This window comes from Oncorhynchus keta, chromosome 6 (assembly GCF_023373465.1).
Source record: "Oncorhynchus keta strain PuntledgeMale-10-30-2019 chromosome 6, Oket_V2, whole genome shotgun sequence".
NCBI classification, from domain to species: domain Eukaryota; kingdom Metazoa; phylum Chordata; class Actinopteri; order Salmoniformes; family Salmonidae; genus Oncorhynchus; species Oncorhynchus keta.
In genome coordinates, this window is record NC_068426.1 from 26,323,705 (window position 1) to 26,348,036 (window position 24,332).

The window sequence follows — 24,332 nt, forward strand, 5'->3', positions numbered from 1 at the left end:
TGTGTGTGTGTGTGTGTGTGTGTGTGTGTGTGTGTGTGTGTGTGTGTGTGTGTGTGTGTGTTGTGTGTGTGTGTGTGTGTGTGTGTGTGTGTGTGTGTGTGTGTGTGTGTGTGTGTGTGTGTGTGTGTGTGTGTGTGTGTGTGTGTGTGTGTGTGTGGCCATATACCAGAGTTAACTGTACAACATACTATTTGTTGCCAGAAAACAGTTGAATGGAAAAAACTGAAAAATGTTGAACTGAACTAGATTTGACTGAGTTACAGTTCATATAAGGCAATCAGTCACTTGAAATAATTTTATTAGGCCATAAATGTATTTCACATGACTGGAAATACAGATGCATCTTTTGGTCACAGATAACTTAAGGTAAAAAGGTAGGGGTGTGGATCAGAAAACCCGTCAGTATCTGGTGACCAGGATTTGCCTCATGCTGCACGACATCCCCTTCACATAGAGTTGACCAGGCTGTTGATTGTGGCCTGTGGAATGCCGTCCCACTCCTCTTCAATGGCTGTGCGAAGTCGCTGGATATTGGTGGGAACTGGAACACGCTGTCTTACACGTTGATCCAGAGCATCCCAAACATGCTCAATGGGTGACATGTCATGTGAGTATGCAGGTCATGGAAGAACTGGGACATTTTCAGCTTCCAGGAATTGTGTACAGATCCTTGCGATATGGGGATGTACATTATCATGCTGAAACATGAGGTGATGGAGGCAGATGAATGACAAGACAATGGGCCTCAGGATCTCGTCACAATATCTCTGTGCATTCAAATTGCCAATGATAAAGTGCAATTGTGTTCGTCGTCCGTAGCTTATGCCTGCCCACACCATAACCCCACCGCCACTCTGTTCACAATGTTGACATCAACAAATCGCTCGCCCACACAACGCCATGCACGCTGTCTGCCACCTGCCCGGTACAGTTAAAACCAGGATGAATCCGTGAAGAGCACACTTCTCCAGCGTGCCGGTGGCCATCGAAGGTGAGCATTTGAACCATAGACATCAGTGGCATTGTGGGATGTGATAAAACAGCACATTTTAGTGGCCTTTTATTGTACCCAGCCCAGTAATGATCATTTAATCATCTTCTTGATATGCCACACCTGTCAGGTGGATTATCATGGCAAAAGGAGAAATGCTCACTAACAGAGATGTAAACAAATTTGTGCACAGAATTTGAGAGAAATCATTTTGTGTGTGCGTATGGAACATTTCTGGGAATATTATTTCAGCTCATGAAATATGAGACCAACACTTTACATTTTGCAGTTATATTTTTGTTTGGTGTAGAACATGACAACACGTGAGTCAGTCTCCACATAGTTACTCTTTTCTATGCTCTACCCCAAAACGCACAAACTCCCCTATGACTACGGTAAAGCACAGTTTCTCTTCAACTTTAGAAACATGTGTCCAACCACAGCCCTTCCCTTCCTAGCTCTGCCCAGCCCATTCCCTGTACATACACCATAACCAACCTCCCCTCATCAAAAGGGTTCAGACCTGCATAGTCAAACGGTCAGAGCCCCCTAAGGACGGACACACACACACACACACATACACACCGCTGTGGAGTAACACTTAACAGGCCAAGTTTGTGTGCCCAGGTGTCCACTACCGGAGACTAAACACGCGGTTACCAGGGACACAGAGGGTGACGTCACCACACTAAACAAGTCCCAGTCCTCCCTCGACTCTCTCATCCCAGGGAGGGAGCGGCCTTTCACTGACTCACACATTTTCCTTTCCCCTGGCCAGCGCAACAAAAAAATGAAACAAGGGAAAAGTGAGGACAGGGAAGGAGGTATGAAGAGAGGGAGGGAGGGAGGGAGAGAGAGAGAGAGAGAGAGAGAGAGAGAGAGAGAGAGAGAGAGAGAGAGAGAGAGAGAGAGAGAGAGAGAGAGAGAGAGAGAAATAAAGAGAGTGAAACGGAGGGACAAACTGGAGAGGAGGGGGGTAAGAGAGATAGACCAGAGAGATGGAGGAGTGTGAGGAGAAGAGGAGGATCCAGAGTGACATAGAGAGGGCACTAAGCCATGGATGGCCCCATAGACACAGACTAATACACTGCACTCTGAGGGTTCACTGTGCACTTTATCACTCAGACAGACTGCTATAACACACACACACACACGGATTGTGTATGGAAGTCATCAGGAGGTGTGTGTAGGGGCAGACCTAGAACTCCCCCTCTCCTTCCCCTCCCCTCCCTCCATCTCCCAGTAGAGACTGAGGGAGACTGCAGACAGACTGAGTGATTCTCCATATGTTCCTATAAAACCAGCAACGTCAGCCCGGCAGCATGGGACACACTAAAGGTCAGACAAACACACCACACACACACACACACTACTCTATGACAGACCACACATCTGAGCAGATACAGATAAAACTCTCTTCTGGGAAATATTCAGCTCAGCGAGTGTGTGAGAACGTGTAACACGCCTAAACATTTAAGACACCAACACACCCAGCCTTTTACTTAAACCTCACTCCGGTCAGTGTTGATGCGAGGTATAAACCTATCAGACAAACCACAGAGTGAGGAGTTGAAATACTTTCCATTGTTTTGTTTAGCTTGTGACTAATACCAGCCTAATTATAAAGCCAGAGGAAGTTCACGTTGGATTCATAAACACACTTCACGTCCCACTCCAACCCCTGCTTGGGTAATCCAAACAAGGGCCCCACACAAATGCTCGCTCCAAGACACACACACACACACACTTGCTAACACATTTGTATTTCAGCACACATACACACAGCATTCAACACATTCATACAATATATATATATATGTATATATATATATATATATATATATATATATATATATATATATGTGCTATATATATATATATCTTGTACAACACTCTGTACTACTCCCTTCACAGAACAGTGCAAACTGGCTCTAACCAGAATAGAAAGAGGAGTGGGAGGCCTCGGTGCACAACTAAGCAAGAAGACAAGTGCATTAGAGTGTCTAGTTTGAGAAACAGACGACTCACATGTCCTCAACTGGCAACTTCATTAAAAAGTTCCCGCAAAACACCAGTCTCAACGTCAACAGTGAGGAGGCGACTCCGGGAAGCTGGCCTTCTCGGCAGAGTTGCAAAGAAAAAGCCATATCTCAGACTGGCCAATAAAAATAAAAGATTAAGATGGGCAAAATAACACAGACACTGGACAGAGGAACTCTGCCTTAGAAGCCCAGCATCCCGGAGTCGCCTCTTCACTGTTGACGTTGAGACTGGTGTTTTCCAGGTACTATTTAATGAAGCTGCCAGTGATCAACTTGGATGAGTTAACACAACATGCCATTGGAACACAGGACTGATGGTTGCTGATAATTGGACTCTGTACGTCTATGTAGATATTCCATTTAAAAAATCTGCCGTTTCCAGATACAATAGTCATTTACAACATTAACAATTTCTATAATGTATTTCTGATCAATTTGGTGTTATTTTAACGGACAAAAAAGTTGATTTTCTTTCAAAAACAAGGACATTTCTAAGTGCATCCAAACTTTTTAACAGGAGTGTAGATATATATCTATATTAGCAAATACAAATATACACACACACACACACACACTGGTCTAACACACATACAGCTGGTCTTTGGGAATTGTTGTGGGAGTGAGAAGGTTGCATCTGGTTCAGGAGAGTGTGGCTTTTCAGGTACATAAGGGTAGAAGGGTTGTTCCTTTAAGAGTTGTGTGTGTGCGTGTATAAAGCACATTAGCCTGTGTGTGTGTGTGTGTGTGTGTGTGTGTGTGTGTGTGTGTGTGTGTGTGTGTGTGTGTGTGTGTGTGTGTGTGTGTGTGTGTGTGTGTGTGTGTGTGTGTGTGTGTGTGTGTGTGTGTGTGTGTGTGTGTGTGTACGTGCGCTTGTGTGTGTGCATGTCCATGCGTGTGCGTCCGTGTGTGTGCACCACGTGTGTGTGTGTGTGTGTGTGTGTGTGTGTGTGTGTGTGTGTGTGTGTGTGTGTGTGTGTGTGTGTGTGTGTGTGTGTGTGTGTGTGTGTGTGTGTGGGGAGACAGATTGAAAAGTGCTGGTGACTTGGGTTTGCATCAAAGCCGGGAGGAAACCAGCACAGCATCTGGGAGCAATAACGCTGCTCCTAACCCCTCATTACCGCAGCGACTGGGCCTTGGGCGGGGGCCAACGGCAATTTTCGAAATACTCTTTCTTTCCCCTCCCTACCTCCCTCCATTTCTCCTCCTTCATTCTCTTTCTTCCATTCTCAATAAAATAGAGTCTACACTGCTTGGACTATGATCTCAGAGGCTGCTTGCGTTGAACGAAAACTTTGAATGTGGGGCGAAACCTTTTCCAACTCTCTCCTGCAGTGTGATGAGTGAACATGAGATGAGAGTTGTGAACCATCGAGAGGGCTTAGGTTTGGGAGCCGTCTGAATCCCTGTCCTTTATTGAACACAGAGGATGTGAAGAGAGAGGACGGGAGAGAGACATAGAGAGGAAGAGAAACGGGGGGATAGAATGGCTGGATTCCATTCTTTTTGAATCAGAGGTTCAGGGAGATAGGAGAGAGAGGTCCGAAAATAGTGAAGAGGGACTAGATGAGGGGACTGTGGTTCATTTGGGCCGGCGCTACCCTAACAAGGGCTCCTGCACCGTACGGGTCCAATGTGGAGTAGGATAAAAGTACTAACTCTAACCCTTGTGTTCAACCCTGACCCCTCCAAGGACACCCCAGCTCCCAATTACAAATGCAACCCCTTCATCTTCAGTTCCTCCTTTTACCGTAACTCACATAGAGAGGAACATGTCCCAAACATCCCGACCACCAGCGAGGTATATTTTCCCTTAGTTACATGAGGGAAGAAGCCAGAGTGAGAATAGTCGATGACACAATCTCCTTGAAACCTCGATGCAACTTCTACAACTCTATTCATTTATAGTAACACACAATGCTGCCAAACTATTAAAAAAAATGCACAGCAAAATCATTTACAACAGTCACATTTGCCGCTGCTAAAATTAGGCTATTTCGAGACGATGTGTCAACAAAAGTGTGGCGCTGGACTTCAGTCTCCACTCAAACGCCTTGGGAAACATTTGGCAAACCATTGGCAAACCATTGGCAAACCATTGGCAAACCTAAGGCTCTTTTGTGCTTTGCATAGTGTCCTGTGTTGACTGACCACAAATAAAAACTCATCTCGAAGAGAAGGAAGCAAGGTTCTCGACTACAGACGAACAACCAGCACAGCAGCAGCCGAAACAGGTTTCACAAGTCAATGATATTTCCCTCTTTAGCGGGTCATTTCTAAATGTCTAATTATCTCTTATATTTAACTCAGTCATAGGTCATCCCAACACCCCTGGAGCAAACGGGGACCTTTTTACAATCAACGTTGACCACCAACAGTCAAAGGGGGTTGGGAGGATCTGTCTCTCTCTCACACACACGATCCCTGCTGACCACATAAACACATGTGACCGTTCCCACACCGCTGAGCAGGGTCATCAATGAGAGGGCAATGTTGAGTTAACGAGTGTGTGTGTGTGTGTGTGTGTGTGTGTGTGTGTGTGTGTGTGTGTGTGTGTGTGTGTGTGTGTGTGTGTGTGTGTGTGTGTGTGTTGTGTGTGTGTGTGTGTGTGTGTGTGTGTGTGTGTGTGTGTGTGTGTGTGTGTGTGTGTGTGTGTGTGTGTGTGTGTGTGTGTGTGTGTGTGTGTGTGTGTCGCCTATAAATCTCCAACACGTTCAGTACGTTCAAAGAGACCAGTCTGCAGTCACACACACACACACAAGTCCACGGACAAAAACGTCAACGTTACACACACACACACACACACACACAGAGAAATCATGAGGGACCCAAATATTTGAGTGGTTTTACACAAGCAAACACACACAAATACATACACACACAAAACCAATGTGGTTTTCCTCTATCACAATGTTGCCTATTGTGCTGAGCTCTGCATTGCTTCCCTTACTGTAGCTCCTGTGAAGTACAGTTGGAATGGGAGGAGGAAGGCATATATATATATATATATATATATATATATATATATATATATATATATATATATATATATATATATATATATATATATATATATTCCTCCTCCCATTCCAACTGGGAAGGAAGATATATATATATATATATATATATATATATATATATATATATATATATATATATATACTTCTATGAACTTTTGAGGGATATGAAACTCTGTCGACGTGAGTTGGGGAGTATGGAGGGAACACGAAAGAAGAAAACGTATTGAAAGAAAAAAAGACGCCACGGATGTTTATCTCATCAGCCAGGGTCTGGAAAGAGAATTATTCACCCTGCCTGCTTGACTTGTTCCTTCTCCTGCTGTCTCCTCTACCAGGCAGGGGTCGCCTCTCATTCCGCTCATCTCAATTACTTTCTCTCTTTCCCTCTCTTTCTACTGTTCCCCCCACTCCCTCTCTCTACTCTCTCTCTACCTGTATCCCTCCTCTCCCTACCTGTATCTCTCCCTCTCTCTACCTGTATCCCTCCTCTCTCTACTTGTATCCCTCCCTCTCTCTACCTCTATCCCTCCTCTCTCTACTTGTATCCCTCCCTCTCTCTACCTGTATCTCTCCCTCTCTCTACCTCTATCCCTCCCCTCTACCTCTATCCCTCCTCTATACCTCTATCCCTCCTCTCTCTACTTGTATCTCTCCCTCTCTCTACCTGTATCTCTCCCTCTCTCTACCTCTATCCCTCCTCTCTCTACTTGTATCCCTCCACTCTCTACCTGTATCTCTCCCTCTCTCTACCTCTATCCCTCCTCTCTCTACTTGTATCCCTCCCTCTCTCTACCTGTATCTCTCCCTCTCTCTACCTCTATCCCTCCTCTCTCTACTTGTATCCCTCCCTCTCTCTACCTGTATCTCTCCCTCCTCTCTACCTCTATCCCTCCTCTCTACCTCTATCCCTCCTCTCTACCTGTATCTCTCCCTCCTCTCTACCTCTATCCCTCCTCTCTACTTGTATCCCTCCCTCCTCTCTACCTCTATCCCTCCTCTATACCTCTATCCCTCCTCTCTCTACTTGTATCTCTCCCTCCTCTCTACCTCTATCCCTCCTCTATACCTCTATCCCTCCTCTCTCTACTTGTATCTCTCCCTCTCTCTACCTGTATCTCTCCCTCTCTCTACCTCTATCCCTCCCTCTCTCTACCTGTATCCCTCCTCTCTCTACCTCTATCCCTCCCCTCTACCTCTATCCCTCCCTCTCTCTACCTGTATCCCTCCCTCTCTCTACCTGTATCCCTCCTCTCTCTACCTATATCCCTCCTCTCTCTAGCTCTATCCCTCCCTCCCTCCCTCTCTCTACCTCTATCCCTCCCTCTCTCTACCTCAATCCCTCCTCTCTACCTCTATCCCTCCCTCTCTCTACCTGTATCCCTCCTCTCTCTACCTCTATCCCTCCTCTCTCTACCTGTATCTCTCCCTCTCTCTACCTGTATCCCTCCTCTCTACCGCTATCCCTCCCTCTCTCTACCTCTATCCCTCCCTCTCTCTACCTCTATCCCTCCTCTCTCTACCTCTATCCCTCCTCTCTACCTCTATCCCTCCCTCTCTCTACCTGTATACCTCCTCTCTCTACCTGTATCCCTCCTCTCTCTACCTCTATCCCTCCCTCTCTCTACCTGTATCCCTCCTCTCTCTACATATATCCCTCCTCTCTCTAGCTCTATCCCGCCTCTCTACCTCTATCCCTCCCTCTCTCTACCGCTATCCCTCCCTCTCTCTACCTCCATCCCTCCCTCCCTCTCTTTACCTCTATCCCTCCCTCTCTCTACCCCAATCCCTCCTCTCTACCTCTATCCCTCCTCTATACCTCTATCCCTCCTCTCTCTACTTGTATCTCTCCCTCTCTCTACCGCTATCCCTCCCTCTCTCTACCTCTATCCCTCCTCTCTCCACCTGTATCTCTCCCTCTCTCTACCTGTATCTCTGCCTCTCTCTACCGCTATCCCTCCCTCTCTCTACCTGTATCCCTCCCTCTCTCTACCTCTATCCCTCCTCTCTCTACCTGTATCCCTCCTCTCTCTACCCCTATCCCTCCTCTCTACCTCTATCCCTCCCTCTCTCTACCTGTATCACTCCTCTCTCTACCTGTATCCCTCCTCTCTCTACCTCTATCCCTCCCCTCTACCTCTTTCCCTCCCTCTCTCTACCTGTATCCCTCCTCTCTCTACCTATATCCCTCCTCTCTCTAGCTCTATCACTCCCTCCCTCTCTCTATCTCTATCCCTCCCTCTCTCTACCTCAATCCCTCTCTCTACCTCTATCCCTCCTCTCTCCACCTGTATCTCTCCCTCTCTCTACCTGTATCTCTGCCTCTCTCTACCGCTATCCCTCCCTCTCTCTACCTGTATCCCTCCCTCTCTCTACCTCCATCCCTCCTCTCTCTACCTGTATCCCTCCTCTCTCTACCCCTATCCCTCCTCTCTACCTCTATCCCTCCCTCTTTCTACCTGTATCCCTCCTCTCTCTACCTGTATCCCTCCTCTCTCTTCCTCTATCCCTCCTCTATACCTCTATCCCTCCTCTCTCTACCTGTATCTCTCCCTCTCTCTACCGCTATCCCTCCATCTCTCTACCTCTATCCCTCACTCTCTCTTCCTCTGTCCCTCCTCTCTCTACCTGTATCTCTCCCTCTCTCTACCTGTATCTCTCCCTCTCTACCTCTATCCCTCCTCTCTACCTGTATCCCTCCTCTCTACCTGTATCCCTCCTCTCTCTTCCTCTATCCCTCCTCTATACCTCTATCCCTCCTCTCTCTACCTGTATCCCTCCTCTCTCTACCTCTATCCCTGCTCTCTACCTCTATCCCTCCCTCTCTCTACCTGTATCCCTCCTCTCTCTACCTCTATCCCTCCCCTCTACCTATATCCCTCCTCTCTCTAGCTCTATCCCTCCCTCCCTCTCTCTACCTCTATCCCTCCCTCTCTCTACCTCAATACCTCCTCTCTAACTCTATCCCTCCCTCTCTCTACCTGTATCCCTCCTCTTTCTACCTGTATCCTTCCCTCTCTCTACCTGTATCTCTCCCTCTCTCTACCTGTATCCCTCCTCTCTCTACCTGTATCTCTCCATCTCTATACCTGTATCCCTCCTCTCTCTACCTGTATCCCTCCCTCTCTCTTCCTGTATCTCTCCCTCTCTTTACCTGTATCCCTCCTCTCTACCTGTATCTCTCCCTCTCTCTACCTGTATCCCTCCTCTCTCTACCTGTATCCCTCCCTCTCTCTACCTGTATCCCTCCTCTCTCTTCCTGTATCCCTCCTCTCTCTACCTGTATCCCTCCTCTCTCTACCTGTATCTCTCCCTCTCTCTACCTGTATCTCTCCTCTTTCTACCTGTATCCCTCCTCTCTCTACCTGTATCTCTCCCTCTCTCTACCTGTATCCCTCCTCTCTCTACCTGTATCGCTCCCTCTCTATACCTGTATCCCTCCTCTCTCTACCTGTATCCTTCCCTCTTTCTACCTGTATCTCTCCCTCTCTCTACCTGTATCCCTCCTCTCTCTACCTGTATCCCTCCCTCTCTACCCGTATCCCTCCTCTCTACCCGTATCCCTCCTCTCTCTACCTGTATCCTTCCCTCTCTCTACCTGTATCTCTCCTCTCTCTTACTGTATCCCTCCTCTCTCTACCTGTATCCCTCCTCTCTACCTGTATCCTTCCCTCTATCTACCTGTGTCTCTCCTCTCTCTACCTGTATCCCTCCTCTCCCTGTATCCTCATCTCTCTACCTGTATCCCTCCCTCTCTACCTATATCCCCCCTCACTCTACCTCTATCCCTCCTCTCTCTGACTGTATCCCTCCTCTCTCTACCTGGATCCCTCCCTCTCTCTACCTGGATCCCTCCTCTCTCTACCTGTATCCTTCCCTCTCTCTACCTGTATCCTTCCCTCTCTCTACCTGTATCCTTCCCTCTCTCTACCTGTATCTCTCCTCTCTCTACCTGTATCCCTCCTCTCTCTACCTGTATCCTTCCCTCTCTTTACCTGTATCCCTCCTCTCTACCTGTATCTCTCCCTCTCTCTACCTGTATCCCCCTCTCTCTACCTGTATCCCTCCTCCTCTACCTGTATCTCTCCCTCTCTCTACCTGTATCCCTCCTCTCTCTACCTGTATCCCTCCTCTATATCTCTCCCTCTCTCTACCTGTATCCCTCCTCTCTACCTGTATCCCTCCTCTCTCTACCTGTATCCTCCCTCTCTCTACCTGTATCCCTCCTCTCTCTACCTGTATCCCTCCTCTCTCTACCTCTATCCCTCCTCCTCTACCACTACCTCTCCTCTCTCTACCTCTATCCCTCCTCTCTTTACCTCTATCCCTTCCTCTCTCTCTCTCTACCTCTACCTCTCCTCTCTCTAGCTCTATCCCTCCCTCCCTCTCTCTACCTCTATCCCTCCCTCTCTCTACCTCAATACCTCCTCTCTAACTCTATCCCTCTCTCTCTCTACCTATATCCCTCCCCCTCTCTCTCTACCTCTATCCCTACTCTCTCTACCTCTATACCTCCCTCTCTCTCTCTTCCGCTATCCCTCCTCTCTCTACCTCTATCCCTCCTCTCTACCTCTATCCCTACTCTCTCTACCTCTATCCCTCCCTCTCTCTCTTTACCTCTATCTCTCCCTCTCTTGCCCCCACTGGTTCTTGGTGAACCCCTCCTACCTAGTGCATTACTGCTCTCCTTATCATCAGATATTGTTGTTTATTTAAATAGCTATCATACAACTCTCTGAAAGCCCCACTCTAAAGCTGAAATGTAAGCAAACTGTACAGCAGGACCAACTGGAGTATGTCTGACAACAACCGTTGGCTTGACACTGTCTCACACACGTACCAACTTCCGTGGATGACGCAATGTGTGAATAGGGGATAAATGTGGTCAGTTCTGGTGCGAATAGAGAATAGGAGTGAGAAAATGTGTAGACATCACTCTATTCTTCCCCTATACTTCCCCCAGTGGGGGGGTGGGGGGGGGGGCACATAGTTTGGCACATGGCAGCATTACTCTAATCCAAAACTACTCATTGTAATTTGACATACTATCTCATTTCATTTAGAAGTTTACAATCCTGAGGTTTTCTTTGAGCATTTCTTACTAATCCATCTGGAGTGAATGCATAGAATAGGATTTGAGTCCGCTTGTATGGTTTTGGCTTCAGACAAAGCTCCTCCATAGTGCTCAAAGGCTTCCACACATTATTGCACGCACACGTATACGCACACATGGACACACTCACGTGCACACACACACACACACACACGTTTGTTTTACTATCCTTGTTAGGGTTGCAAATTCTGGGAACTTTCCATAAATTACCTGTTTTTCCCAAATCTGGAAAACCTTTTCGAAAGTTCACAACATTTTGGTAAAACTAATCCTAGTGGGGAACGAACAACTGATTAAAATCCTATTTTCCCTAACCCCTAAACCTAACCCTAAACCTAACCTTAACCCTAATATCTTACCCTAACCCCTAACCTTAATTGTAACCCTAAACCTAAACCTAACCCCTAAAAGTCTAAAATTGCATTTTTCCATGTGTGGACCAACTTCTAGTCCCCACAAGGATAGTAAAACCAAAAACACACACACACACACACACACACACACACACACACACACACACACACACACACACACACACATGCACACAATGTCCATCTAGACCAACATTTTTTTTAAATCATGACAAGGCTGGATAAGTTGGAGTCAGTATGGGTTTTCAGTGTGTCTGGCCTGGCGTCATAGACAAGGGATGTGAGTTGAAGTTGAGGCTTCTTGGATGTCCAAACTGTGGAAACAATGTTGGTGCAGAGCCACAGCCACCCTCCATCTCTCTTACCTCTTACTTACCTCCTTCTTTACCTCCGTTTCATCTCAGTAGTGCTGCCCTAGCTCTCTGCCTCTCTCTATATAGTGCTGCCCTAGCTCTCTGCCTCTCTCTATATAGTGCTGCCCTAGCTCTCTGCCTCTCTCTATATAGTGCTGCCCTAGCTCTCTGCCTCTCACTATATAGTGCTGCCCTAGCTCTCTGCCTCTCTCTCTATAGTGCTGCCCTAGCTCTCTGCCTCTCTCTCTATAGTGCTGCCCTAGCTCTCTGCCTCTCTCTCTATAGTGCTGCCCTAGCTCTCTGCCTCTCTCTATATAGTGCTGCCCTAGCTCTCTGCCTCTCTCTCTATAGTGCTGCCCTAGCTCTCTGCCTCTCTCTCTATAGTGCTGCCCTAGCTCTCTGCATCTCTCTCTATAGTGCTGCCCTAGCTCTCTGCCTCTCTCTCTATAGTGCTGCCCTAGCTCTCTGCCTCTCTCTATATAGTGCTGCCCTAGCTCTCTGCCTCTCTCTCAGTAGTGCTGCCCTAGCTATCTGCCTCTCTCTCTATAGTGCTGTCCTAGCTCTCTGCCTCTCTCTATATAGTGCTGCCCTAGCTCTCTGCCTCTCTCTCTATAGTGCTGCCCTAGCTCTCTGCCTCTCTCTATATAGTGCTGCCCTAGCTCTCTGCCTCTCTCTCAGTAGTGCTGCCCCAGCTCTCTGCCTCTCTCTATATAGTGCTGCCCTAGCTCTCTGCCTCTCTCTCTATAGTGCTGCCCTATCTCTCTGCCTCTCTCTATATAGTGCTGCCCTAGCTCTCTGCCTCTCTCTCTATAGTGCTGCCCTAGCTCTCTGCCTCTCTCTATATAGTGCTGCCCTAGCTCTCTGCCTCTCTGTCTGTAGTGCTGCCCTAGCTCTCTGCCTCTCTCTCTATAGTGCTGCCCTAGCTCTCTGCCTCTCTCTCTATAGTGCTGCCCTAGCTCTCTGCCTCTCTCTATATAGTGCTGCCCTAGCTCTCTGCCTCTCTCTATATAGTGCTGCCCTAGCTCTCTGCCTCTCTCTCTATAGTGCTGCCCTAGCTCTCTGCCTCTCTCTATATAGTGCTGCCCTAGCTCTCTGCCTCTCTCTATATAGTGCTGCCCTAGCTCTCTGCCTCTCTCTCTATAGTGCTGCCCTAGCTCTCTGCCTCTCTCTATATAGTGCTGCCCTAGCTCTCTGCCTCTCTCTATATAGTGCTGCCCTAGCTCTCTGCCTCTCTCTATATAGTGCTGCCCTAGCTCTCTGCCTCTCTCTATATAGTGCTGCCCTAGCTCTCTGCCTCTCTCTCTATAGTGCTGCCCTAGCTCTCTGCCTCTCTCTATATAGTGCTGCCCTAGCTCTCTGCCTCTCTCTATATAGTGCTGCCCTAGCTCTCTGCCTCTCTCTCTATAGTGCTGCCCTAGCTCTCTGCCTCTCTCTATATAGTGCTGCCCGAGCTCGCTGCCTCTCTCTATATAGTGCTGCCCTAGCTCTCTGCCTCTCTCTCTATATAGTGCTGCCCTAGCTCTCTGCCTCTCTCTCTATAGTGCTGCCCTAGCTCTCTGCCTCTCTCTATATAGTGCTGCCCTAGCTCTCTGCCTCTCTCTATATAGTGCTGCCCTAGCTCTCTGCCTCTCTCTATATAGTGCTGCCCTAGCTCTCTGCCTCTCTCTCTATAGTGCTGCCCTAGCTCTCTGCCTCTCTCTATATAGTGCTGCCCTAGCTCTCTGCCTCTCTCTATATAGTGCTGCCCTAGCTCTCTGCCTCTCTCTATATAGTGCTGCCCTAGCTCTCTGCCTGTGCTGCCCTAGCTCTCTGCCTCTCTCTATATAGTTCTGCCCTAGCTCTCTGCCTCTCTCTCTATAGTGCTGCCCTATCTCTCTGCCTCGCTCTATATAGTGCTGCCCTAGCTCTCTGCCTCTCTATATAGTGCTGCCCTAGCTCTCTGCCTCTCTCTCAGTAGTGCTGCCCTAGCTCTCTGCCTCTCTTTCTATAGTGCTACCCTAGCTCTCTGCCTCTCTCTCTATAGTGCTGCCCTAGCTCTCTGCCTCCCTCTCTATAGTGCTGCCCTTAGCTCTCTGCCTCTCTCTCTGTAGTGCTGCCCTAGCTCTCTGCCTCTCTCTCTATAGTGCTGCCCTAGCTCTCTGCCTCTCTCTATATAGTGCTTCCCTAGCTCTCTGCCTCTCTCTCTCTAAAGTGCTGCCCTATCTCCAACTCTCTCTCAGTAGTGCTGCCCGAGCTCTCTGCCTCTCTCTCAGTAGTGCTGCCCTAGCTCCCTGCCTCTCTGTCTATAGTGCTGCCCTAGCTCTCTGCCTCTCTCTCTATAGTGCTGCCCTAGCTCTCTGCCTCTCTCTCTATAGTGCTGCCCTAGCTCTCTGCCTCTCTCTCTAAAGTGCTGCCCTAGCTCTCTGCCTCCCTCTCTAAAGTGCTGCCCTAGCTCTCTGCCTCCCTCTCTATAGTGCTGCCCTAGCTCTCTGCCTCTCTCTCTATAGTGCTGCCCTAGCTCTCTGCCCCTCTCTCTATAGTGCTGCCCTAGCTCTCTCTCTCTCTCTCTATAGTGCTGCCCTAGCTCTCTGCCTCTCTCTCTATAAAGTGCTGCCCTAGCTCTCTGCCTCTCTCTCTCTATAGTGCTGCCCTAGCTCTCTGCCCCTCTCTCTATAGTGCTGCCCTAGCTCTGCTCTCTCTCTCTCTCTCTCTCTCTCTCTCTCTCTCTCTAGTGCTGCCCTAGCTCTCTGCCTATAGTGCTGCCTAGCTCTCTGCCTCTCTCTGCTGCCCTAGCTCTCTGCCTCTCTCTATATAGTGCTGCCCTAGCTCTCTGCCTCTCTCTATATAGTGCTGCCCTAGCTCTCTGCCTCTCTCTATATAGTGCTGCCCTAGCTCTCTGCCTCTCCTCTATAGTGCTGCCCTAGCTCTCTGCCTCTCTCTATAGTGCTGCCCTAGCTCTCTGCCTCTCTCTCTATAGTGCTGCCCTATCTCTCTGCCTCGCTCTATATAGTGCTGCCCTAGCTCTCTGCCTCTCTCTCTATAGTGCTGTGCTGCCTCTCTCAGTAGTGCTGCCCTCTCTGCCTCTCTTTCTATAGTGCTACCCTAGCTCTCTGCCTCTCTCTCTAGTGCTGCCCTAGCTCTCTGCCTCCCTCTCTATAGTGCTGCCCTTAGCTCTCTGCTCTCTGCTGCTCTCTCTCTCTCTCTATAGTGCTGCCCTAGCTCTCTGCCTCTCTCTCTATAGTGCTGCCCTAGCTCTCTGCCTCTCTCTATATGCCCTGCTCTCCCTAGCTCTCTGCTCTCTCTAAAGTGCTGCCCTAGCTCTCTGCCTCTCTCTCAGTAGTGCTGCCCTAGCTCTCTGCCTCTCTCTCTAAAGTGCTGCCCTAGCTCTCTGCCTCTCTCTCTATAGTGCTGCCCTAGCTCTCTGCCTCTCTCTCTATAGTGCTGCCCTAGCTCTCTGCCTCTCTCTCTCTCTATAGTGCTGCCCTAGCTCTCTGCCTCTCTCTCTCTCTCTCTCTCTATAGTGCTGCCCTAGCTCTGCCTCTGCTCTCCCCTCTCTCTATAGTGCTGCCCTAGCTCTCTCTGCTCTCTCTCTCTCTAAAGTGCTGCCCTCTCCTCTCTCTCTCTATAGTGCTGCTCTCTCTGCCCTCTCTCTCTATAGTGCTGCCCTAGCTCTCTCCTCTCTCTCTATAGTGCTGCCTCTAGTCTCTGCCTGCTGCCCTAGCTCTCTCTCTCTCTCTCTCTCTCTCGTGCTGCCCTAGCTCTTCCTCTCTCTCAGTAGAGCTGCCCTAGCTCTTCCTCTCTCTCAGTAGTGCTGCCCTAGCTCTCCCTCTCTCTCAATAGTGCTGCCCTAGCTCTCCCTCTCTCTCAATAGTGCTGCCCTAGCTCTCCCTCTCTCTCAATAGTGCTGCCCTAGCTCCCCGGGGAGGCTCTTTGATTTCTCTCTCAGGTTGGTTCTCAGAAACCGCAGCTAAAGCAAACACACAGACCCAGCTACCACCCAGTGCTGAGCCAGGAACCCCTCATATACACACACGCACAAACACACGTACACATAAACGCACACACATGCACACTCCCCAAATCACCATGTGTGAGATCCGCCACCTGACATAAATGGAGAGAAATAGTAAGAAAGGGAGAGTGAGAATGATGTTTTGTCATGTTCACTGGACTATCCCACTACTGCCATGTCTCTAACCAGTAGACCGTTTGACCTTTGCACACACACAAATAGACAAACACACACACACACACACACACACACACACACACACACACACACACACACACACACACACACACACACACACACCTCAACTTCTGTTCTGGTTCTGATTTCCCAGTAGTACACTCTTAGCACGCCCCCCACTGCCCAATTCACCAGTCCCCCTCTTTCTGATGGGGTGTTGTGGGTGAGGGGGTGATTGAGGGGGGCTAGGGGTGTGATGGGCGATGTAGACCAGTATAAAGAGCCCTTTATTCAAGCCGGACAGGGAGAGGAAATCAGCTTTAGAAGACAAAACAGAGCATAGAGAAGAGAGGGAGAGAGAGAGAGAGAAAAGACCACAGGGCCGCACATCTGGAGTTATTACAAGCCTTCCTTCTCGCCAAGAAACGCCGACATTCCTGCCCTGGCTACAAAGCCATGGAGCCTCTGCAGTCATCCAGCCTCACTCCCTCCCTCCCTCCCTCCCACCCTCCCTCCCTCCCTCCCTCCACACACACACACACACACACACACACACACACACACACACACACACACACACACACATTCAAACTCAATGACATACAACCAACACACTCACCCTAACACTTTTATACACACACACACACACACACACACACACACACACACACACACACACACACACACGCACACGCACACCGACACACACACACAGTCCTCCCACACACATGCTTCCCCAAAAGGCTCACCAGCTAGACAACCAATCCCCCTCCCCTCCAGCCCCTGTTCCCCCCTGCTACAATTACACAACACACACAGCAAATTAATGCGCCTCACTTCCTGTTGACCCCTGACCTTCCACTTCTTGCTACCTCCCCAAAAGCCCAAGCTGTAAAAAATCCAAGACCCAGACAGAAGGGGAAAAGAAAAAGAGGACAATAAGAGCTCCTCCTCCTTTCTCTCTCTCTCTCTCTCTCTCTTGCCTCCATCTCTCTCTCCTTCCCTCTCTCTCACCAAGGAAACTTTTTGTGACCATTCGTCTGCCACGTAAGCCTGCTGCTAGTCCTCACTCTGCCTCTCAGCGAGAATTCTCTCGTACTGAGGAGATAACCTCTGGACAATGCTGTTACAACTCTGTTACAACCTCCACACAACGTCTCTCCGCTCCAATGGACTGTCATGGACAGACAACAGGAGTCTACCTGAATCAACACTTCTCTGCTGGCAGAGGAAAGATGAGAGAGGAGAGAGGAGAGAGGAGAGAGGAGAGAGGAGAGAGGAGAGAGGAGAGAGGAGAGAGAGGGAAAGAGGAGAGAGAGGGAGAGAGGGAGAGAGGGAAAGAGGAGAGAGGGGGAGAGGGAGATAGAAGAGAGGGAGAGGGAGAGAGGGAGAGAGGGAGAGAGAAGAGAGGGAGACAGGGAGTTGGAGGGTGAAAAAGTGGAGGGTGAAGAGGGGACTTCTCTCCGGAGAGACGCCAAGAGGTGAAAGAGGGAGAGAGGAGACGGAGAGCGAGAGTCCATTGACCAACCCATCCAGAACCCTCAAAATGGACTAGGTATCTCTATCCTTTCTGTCTTGTCCTCACCGTGTTAAGTGTCTGTGAAGGAATGATGATGTAAACTGTGTTGGGTAGATAGATGTGTGTTTGAGAGAGTTGGATGGATGTGAGTATGAGAAGTTGGGTATGAACCACTATCTATGTTGAGCGTGTTTCTCCACCGGTAAGTCTATCAGTGTTTTTGACCGCTTGGTGACTGTTTCCTGACCACAGCACTACAGATGGTTGCCAGTACAGGAGCAGTGTCATCACCAAACAAACTTTACACTAAGATCAGTTCTTAGTTCACTGGTCATTTCTTAGGTGTAGTGAAAAAACACGGATTGTAAATATCCATTTTACCTCAACACTTAAGTTCAATGAGGGCATACAAACTCCAGTCTAGTTAACTAAGACACTGACTGTGAATGTGTGTGTGTGTGTGTGTGTGTGTGTGTGTGTGTGTGTGTGTGTGTGTGTGTGTGTGTGTGTGTGTGTGTGTGTGTGTGTGTGTGTGTGTGTGTGTGTGTGTGTGTGGGTGCGTGCGCGTGTGTGTGTGTGTGTGTGTGTGTGTGTGTGTGTGGGGTGGGTGCGCGTGTGTGTGGGTGTGGGTGGGTGCGCGTGTGTGTGTGGGTGGGTGCGGTGTGTGTGTGTGTGTGTGTGTGTGTGTGTGTGTGTGTGTGTGTGTGTGTGTGTGTGTGTGTGTGTGTGTGTGTGTGTGTGTGTGTGTGTGTGTGAGTGTGCACATTTTCATCTGCTTTCATATGTAAAAAAAAAAAAACACAAACTAATTTCAGAGACTACTGACACATTGCACAATTTTAAATTGTCTCCTCTGTGACTCATGACAGGGTTTCAAATGACTCTCTCTCTCTCTCTATATCTCTCTCTCTCTTTCTCTCTCTCTCTCTCTCTCTCTCTGCCTTTCTTGCTGCCACACTCCCTGCCTCTGCCTCTCTCTCTCTCCCTGCCTCTGCCTCTCTCTCTCTCTCCCTGCAGGACACAGGAAGGAAAACTCAGACTGCCGATCACAACTCATCACTTCTCCCTGACCTCAGCCATTTACTCTCCCATTTTCTTTCTCAGTCTCTTCTCCAGACAAGACCTCCCCTTCTTTCTACACTGGGCAGAAATCCCTCTTCTCTCCTGAGCCCACAGGATTGGTCAAATAGCTATTTTGGATACAGGGCAGATAACACAGTGAGTAGTGTGTATGTTTAGGTGTGTTCAGTGTCTACGTGTGTGTTTGAGCGACTGTGTCTGCGTGTGTGCGCGTGAGTGAGTGTGTGCATATAGGTGTGTGTGTGTGTGTGTGTGTGTGTGTGTGTGTGTGTGTGTGTGTGTGTGTGTGTGTGTGTGTGTGTGTGTGTGTGTGTGTGTGTGTGTGTGTGTGTGTGTGTGTGTGTGTGTGTGTGTGTGTGTGTGTGTGCGTGTGTGTGTGTGTGTGTGTGTGTGTGTGTGTGTGCGTGTGTATGTGCAGTATGTGTGAGTGTTTACATGTATATATGTGTACCTCCTTCACCCTCCTCCCTCGTGGACCAGCAGCCCGCCCCGCCTGCCCAGTGTTCAGACTACCTGTTCAGGAAGTAGTGGTTGCACAGTAGTCTGCACATTGGTTAGGCTGGGTGGGGAAGCGCAAGAATCAGGACACAGAGAGACAGCTAGCCAGTGGGTGACAGCAGCCAAAAAGACAATGGCACTACTCTGGGCAAGCCTGGCACAGCATTAAGAATCCGAACCACAGCCTCAACCACAGAAACAGGCCATGCCCAACTATATACCTGTCTAGTACTGTTGTGTTCTGTTCTGAGTTGATGACTGACTGTATGTCCTGAGAAATTGAAATACAGTTTTTTTGAAGATCAGTCTGAGCCTACTTAGTGTCTAAGACGTCTGCCAGGTCGAATCCAGAAATGGTACTTTGTATTTTGTAAATATTGTCATGGGCAAGAATTAAAACTTCAGATTTCAACTTTGCATAAGACTGTACATGCTATATAATTAAAATGTTACGGTTGAATGGGAAACACTGGTATTGGTAATGAACATCGATATACTAAAGATGGCTTCTACTGGAGTGGTTATATTTGTATGAAGAACCCAAAATATTCCAACCACAGGAGGGTGACTAAGATACAGCATACAGGAGGGTGACTAAGATACAGCATAGAGGAGGGTGACTAAGATACAGCATAGAGGAGGGTGACTAAGATACAGCATACAGGAGGGTGACTAAGATACAGCATACAGGAGGGTGACTAAGATACAGCATACAGGAGGGTGACTAAGATACAGCATACAGGAGGGTGACTAAGATACAGCATACAGGAGGGTGACTAAGATGCAGCACAGGAGGATGACTAAGATACAGCATACAGGAGGGTGACTAAGATACAGCATACAGGAGGGTGACTAAGATACAGCATACAGGAGGGGGACTAAGATACAGCATACAGGAGGGTGACTAAGATACAGCATACAGGAGGGTGACTAAGATGCAGCACACAGGAGGATGACTAAGATACAGCATACAGGAGGGTGACTAAGATACAGCATACAGGAGGGTGACTAAGATACAGCATACAGGAGGGTGACTAAGATACAGCATACAGGAGGGTGACTGAGATACAGCATACAGGAAGGTGACTGAAGATACAGCATACAGGAAGGTGCTTAAGATACAGCATACAGGAGGGTGACTAAGATACAGCATACAGGAGGGTGACTAAAATACAGCATACAGGAGGATGACTAAGATACAGAATAAAGGAGGGTGACTAAGATACAGCATACAGGAGGGTGACTAAGATACAGCATACAGGAGGGTGACTAAAATACAGCATACAGGAGGATGAATGACCATAGATTGTTAACCAAAAGTGTAACTGCTGCTCTATGCTAAACAGAAGCTTACAATTAAGTCACATCCTGAGCAACATAAATAAATGGTGGTTGTCTCACGCTGACCAATTGGCAGACTACCTCCAAGAAAGCTCCGTCTAAAGTCCCTGACATGAAATAAAACACTTGAACATATCTAAATGATGTCTATGCTTCTGATTCTTTTCTAAGATAGGCTTATGTCTCATACTGTATGATGTCATGTGCCCCTGTAGTTTTTGACTAGACTGACCCAAAAGAGAAGGGGGTTACATCGATGTATACACCTCTCTCTCTCTCTCTCTCTCTCTCTCTCTCTCTCTCTCTCTCTCTCTCTCTCTCTCTCTCTCTCTCTCTCTCTCTCTCTCTCTCTCTCTCTCTCTCTCTCTCTCTCTCTCTCTCTCTCTCTCTCTCTCTCTCTCTCTCTCTCTCTCTCTCTCTCTCTCTCTCTCTCTCTCTCTCTCACACACACACACACACACACACACACACACACACACACACACACACACACACACACACACACACACAAACACGCAATCGAGACTGATTCACACGATATCCCGGCTCTCAGATTCTACCAGAGGAATGAAAACCACACAGCAAAATGTTTCCAATTAACAGTCCGCTGTTGAGTGCAACTGCTTTTTATAAGATGCAGTCCTTGAGAGACACACACACACACACACACACACACACACACACACACACACACACACACACACACACACACACACACACACACACACACACACACACACACACACACACACACACACACACACGTTTTGGTGAGTGCTGTTGAGAGCGAGTGCCTCCTATTGCCCCCCAGGTTATTTACAGCTCAGATCTCCAGTTGAGACCTTACATCAGGACTGGGCTGCAGGGAGACCCCCCCACCAGGGAGACCCCCCCACCCACACACACAAACACACAAACACACAACAGCGTGAAGGGTCCCACAGCAGCTCGATGACAACTATAGCATCGTTGCAAGCTAATGTGCTGTGCGTGTGTGTGCGTGTGTGTGTGTGTAAATAATGAGAGTCATGGGCTTGGCGTTGGCTCGTGCTTTTGAGGGTTTCTCTTAATTCACTTCTTCTCTGGTTCTCTGGTTCTCTGGTTCTTGAAGCTTTGGGGAGCTCTGTGCTCCAGGGATGCTTGATTCAAAGCCCTGGCATGTCTGGTAATACAAACCAGACCCCTAACCCCCCTAGACCCTACCCTCTCTGTGTGTGTGTGTGTGTGTGTGTGTGTGTGTGTGTGTGTGTGTGTGTGTGTGTGTGTGTGTGTGTGTGTGTGTGTGTGTGTAGTCTTGACCTCCTCCTCCTCTTTTGTTTTAAGCTGCCAGAACAAGGCAAGGATTCCCAATAATGAGAAGCTAGACAGTAAAATATGAAGCAAGTCCATTTTTTTAAAGCTCTATATGTGTGTTAGTGTGGATGATCCTCTGTATGAAAACACAGACAGAAGCAAAAAAGCAACTCAGCTAAATAGTGTACTTAACATATGCCAGGTTCGTTATAGAGAGTGTGTATGGTGTTCATGTGTGGATGAGTGTGTCTGTGTCCATCTGCGTGGGTGTACGTTAGCCAGTGTGTGCTCTGCATGCCCCTCAGTCTTCTTATGTATGTGACTGAGTGTGTAGAAATGAAAGCATGTCCACCTTGCCTAGACAAAGGCATGTTTCTGGTCCCTGCTCATTAAAGCCACACTAGTCCGTCTCCTCTGAGCTGGAGAAACGGTGCTATGTTAGTTTTGGGTCCGTGTGCTCAGAGAGACCGCAGAGTTCAAATAAATACATGTGGAGCAACGCCGAAAGAGGGAGGGAGGGGAGGATGAAGTTGGGGAGGGGGGCTCCTGTCCTGTATGTGTGTTCGTTATTTGGGATAGGGCTCTGGGGATGGGGGAGGGAGGGAAGGATGAAGTTGGGGAGGGGGGTTCCTGTCCTGTATGTGTGTTCGTTATTTGGGATAGGGCTCTGGGGATGGGCGAGGGAGGAGGAGACCGGGACTTTTTTTCAGCGGGAGATGAAAGGAAGACCACAGCATCCTTCTCTCTGTCCCTGTCTCTCTGTCCCTGTCTCTCTGCCCCTGTCTCTCTGTCCCTGTCTCTCTGTCCCTGTCTCTCTGTCCATGTCTCTCTGTCCATGTCTCTCTGTCCCTGTCTCTCTGTCCCTGTCTCTCTGTCCCTGTCTCTCTGTCCCTGTCTCTCTGTCCCTGTCTCTCTGTCCCTGTCTCTCTGTCCCTGTCTCTCTGTCCATGTCTCTCTGTCCATGTCTCTCTGTCCATGTCTCTCTGTCCCTGTCTCTCTGTCCATGTCTCTCTGTCCCTGTCTCTCTGTCCCTGTCTCTCTGTCCCTGTCTCTCTGTCCCTGTCTCTCTGTCCCTGTCTCTCTGTCCCTGTCTCTCTGTCTGTCCCACATGGTCCTTGTTACTGCGGCCCTAAGCAGCTAACCAGAGACACTCCTCTCCTCCCCCCTCTACTCCTTTACACCCAAATCCCTCCTCTTTCTCTTCCTCTCCTCCTCTCTAGCCCCCTTTGAAATGAAATAAGTTGATGAAAAGTAGCCCTGGGCCCGTATCCACAGTGTCTCAGAGTAGGAAATTGGTGGTAAGTGCTGAGAATAGAGATATTTTACTCCTACTCTTACGAGTAAAAATATATGCTATCCATGAAGCCACTTTAGTCATAAGAGTCCTACCTAGTCGACAGATATTTAGGGGACCTCATGAGTTGCCCTAACCAGTTATGAGCTACCAGCAGGTGTCTTGATAAGAGAAAAAGACAGTGAGTCACTGGTTCCTGCGCCATAGACAGGTGATTGCTTTAGGGTTGAGAGAATGTTTTGATATTTCTATGTGATCAATCCATCCATTTTCTGGACCTACATGCAACAGTATCTCTTGCACTTTTAACAACAGTGACTTCACAAGGCCATCATTTTTCTAATGATTGTTTAATGACCTACAACGTGTTATTTCACGTTATCCCTTTGGTGCGCAACGCCACATTGTTCAAAAAAACATCATGCTTAAACTGAGCATGACTCTAACGTGGGCTATTGCAGGCATCTAGGCCGTGTGTTAACTTTCCTTGTGTTTCGATGAAAATGATAGACCTTTCAAAAGTTGTATGCAACATTATCAGCAGGGGACTTGATACCTGCCGTGCCAAAGCGATTTAGAGTTGTTAAACAGGAGTGACAAGTGTGTCAAGGGCAAATTCAGATTTGAACAATAATCAGAATCGATTTTTAAAAATGAAAAAGGGTTACGCATGCCAACATTATTAGGCAATGATTAAGATGAGGCAAAGTGATTGTGTCACAGGCAAAAATGATATAAAATGTTTTCCCAACATTTGATGTACAGTCACATTCACAAGGGTTGTCTGAAGCATTCAATGCCTCATCGCCATTGATTGTTTGTTCCCTACCGTTTTTAACAATGTCAATGAGCATCGTCGCTATCTGTCCTTTGCGGTACATCAAACTGTCGTGATTATCAGCTGAGATCACATTTGATGGTTGGATTTTACTCCTGCATCAGAGTGGGTCATCCTAAAAACCTAGTCTGAGCTGGGAGATTTCTGTTGTCTTAAAGCAGATTTGAACAGGATTCTCAAGACCTTTTCTGAGATGCTTTGTGGATACGGGCCCTTGTCTTGAAGGGGAACATGCAAGCCGGCCCTGAAAGTGTGTGTGTGTGTGTGTGTGTGTGTGTGTGTGTGTGTGTGTGTGTGTGTGTGTGTGTGTGTGTGTGTGTGTGTGTGTGTGTGTGTGTGTGTGTGTGTGTGTGTGTGTGTGTGTGTGTGTAATTGGAAACACACACTCAGCACAGGGCTCTGGTATGCACATGTGGG

The 24,332-nt window shown here is 48.3% G+C and overlaps 1 protein-coding gene and 1 long non-coding RNA gene across 9 annotated transcripts in view; one reads left to right on the forward strand and one right to left on the reverse strand.

Annotated features, from left to right (window-relative positions):
- LOC118384865 (dynamin-1-like) overlaps window positions 1-24,332 on the reverse strand; it is a 124,913-nt gene that overhangs the window by 11,405 nt on the left and 89,176 nt on the right. The window lies entirely within an intron of this gene.
- On the forward strand, window positions 17,093-20,625 carry LOC127930762 (uncharacterized). Of its 2 annotated transcripts, none has more exons than XR_008139355.1 (2): window positions 17,093-17,607; window positions 18,589-20,625. It is a non-coding gene; the product is annotated as an uncharacterized LOC127930762 (long non-coding RNA). The 2 variants fall into 2 exon arrangements; XR_008139354.1 differs by having other exon boundaries at window positions 18,676-20,625.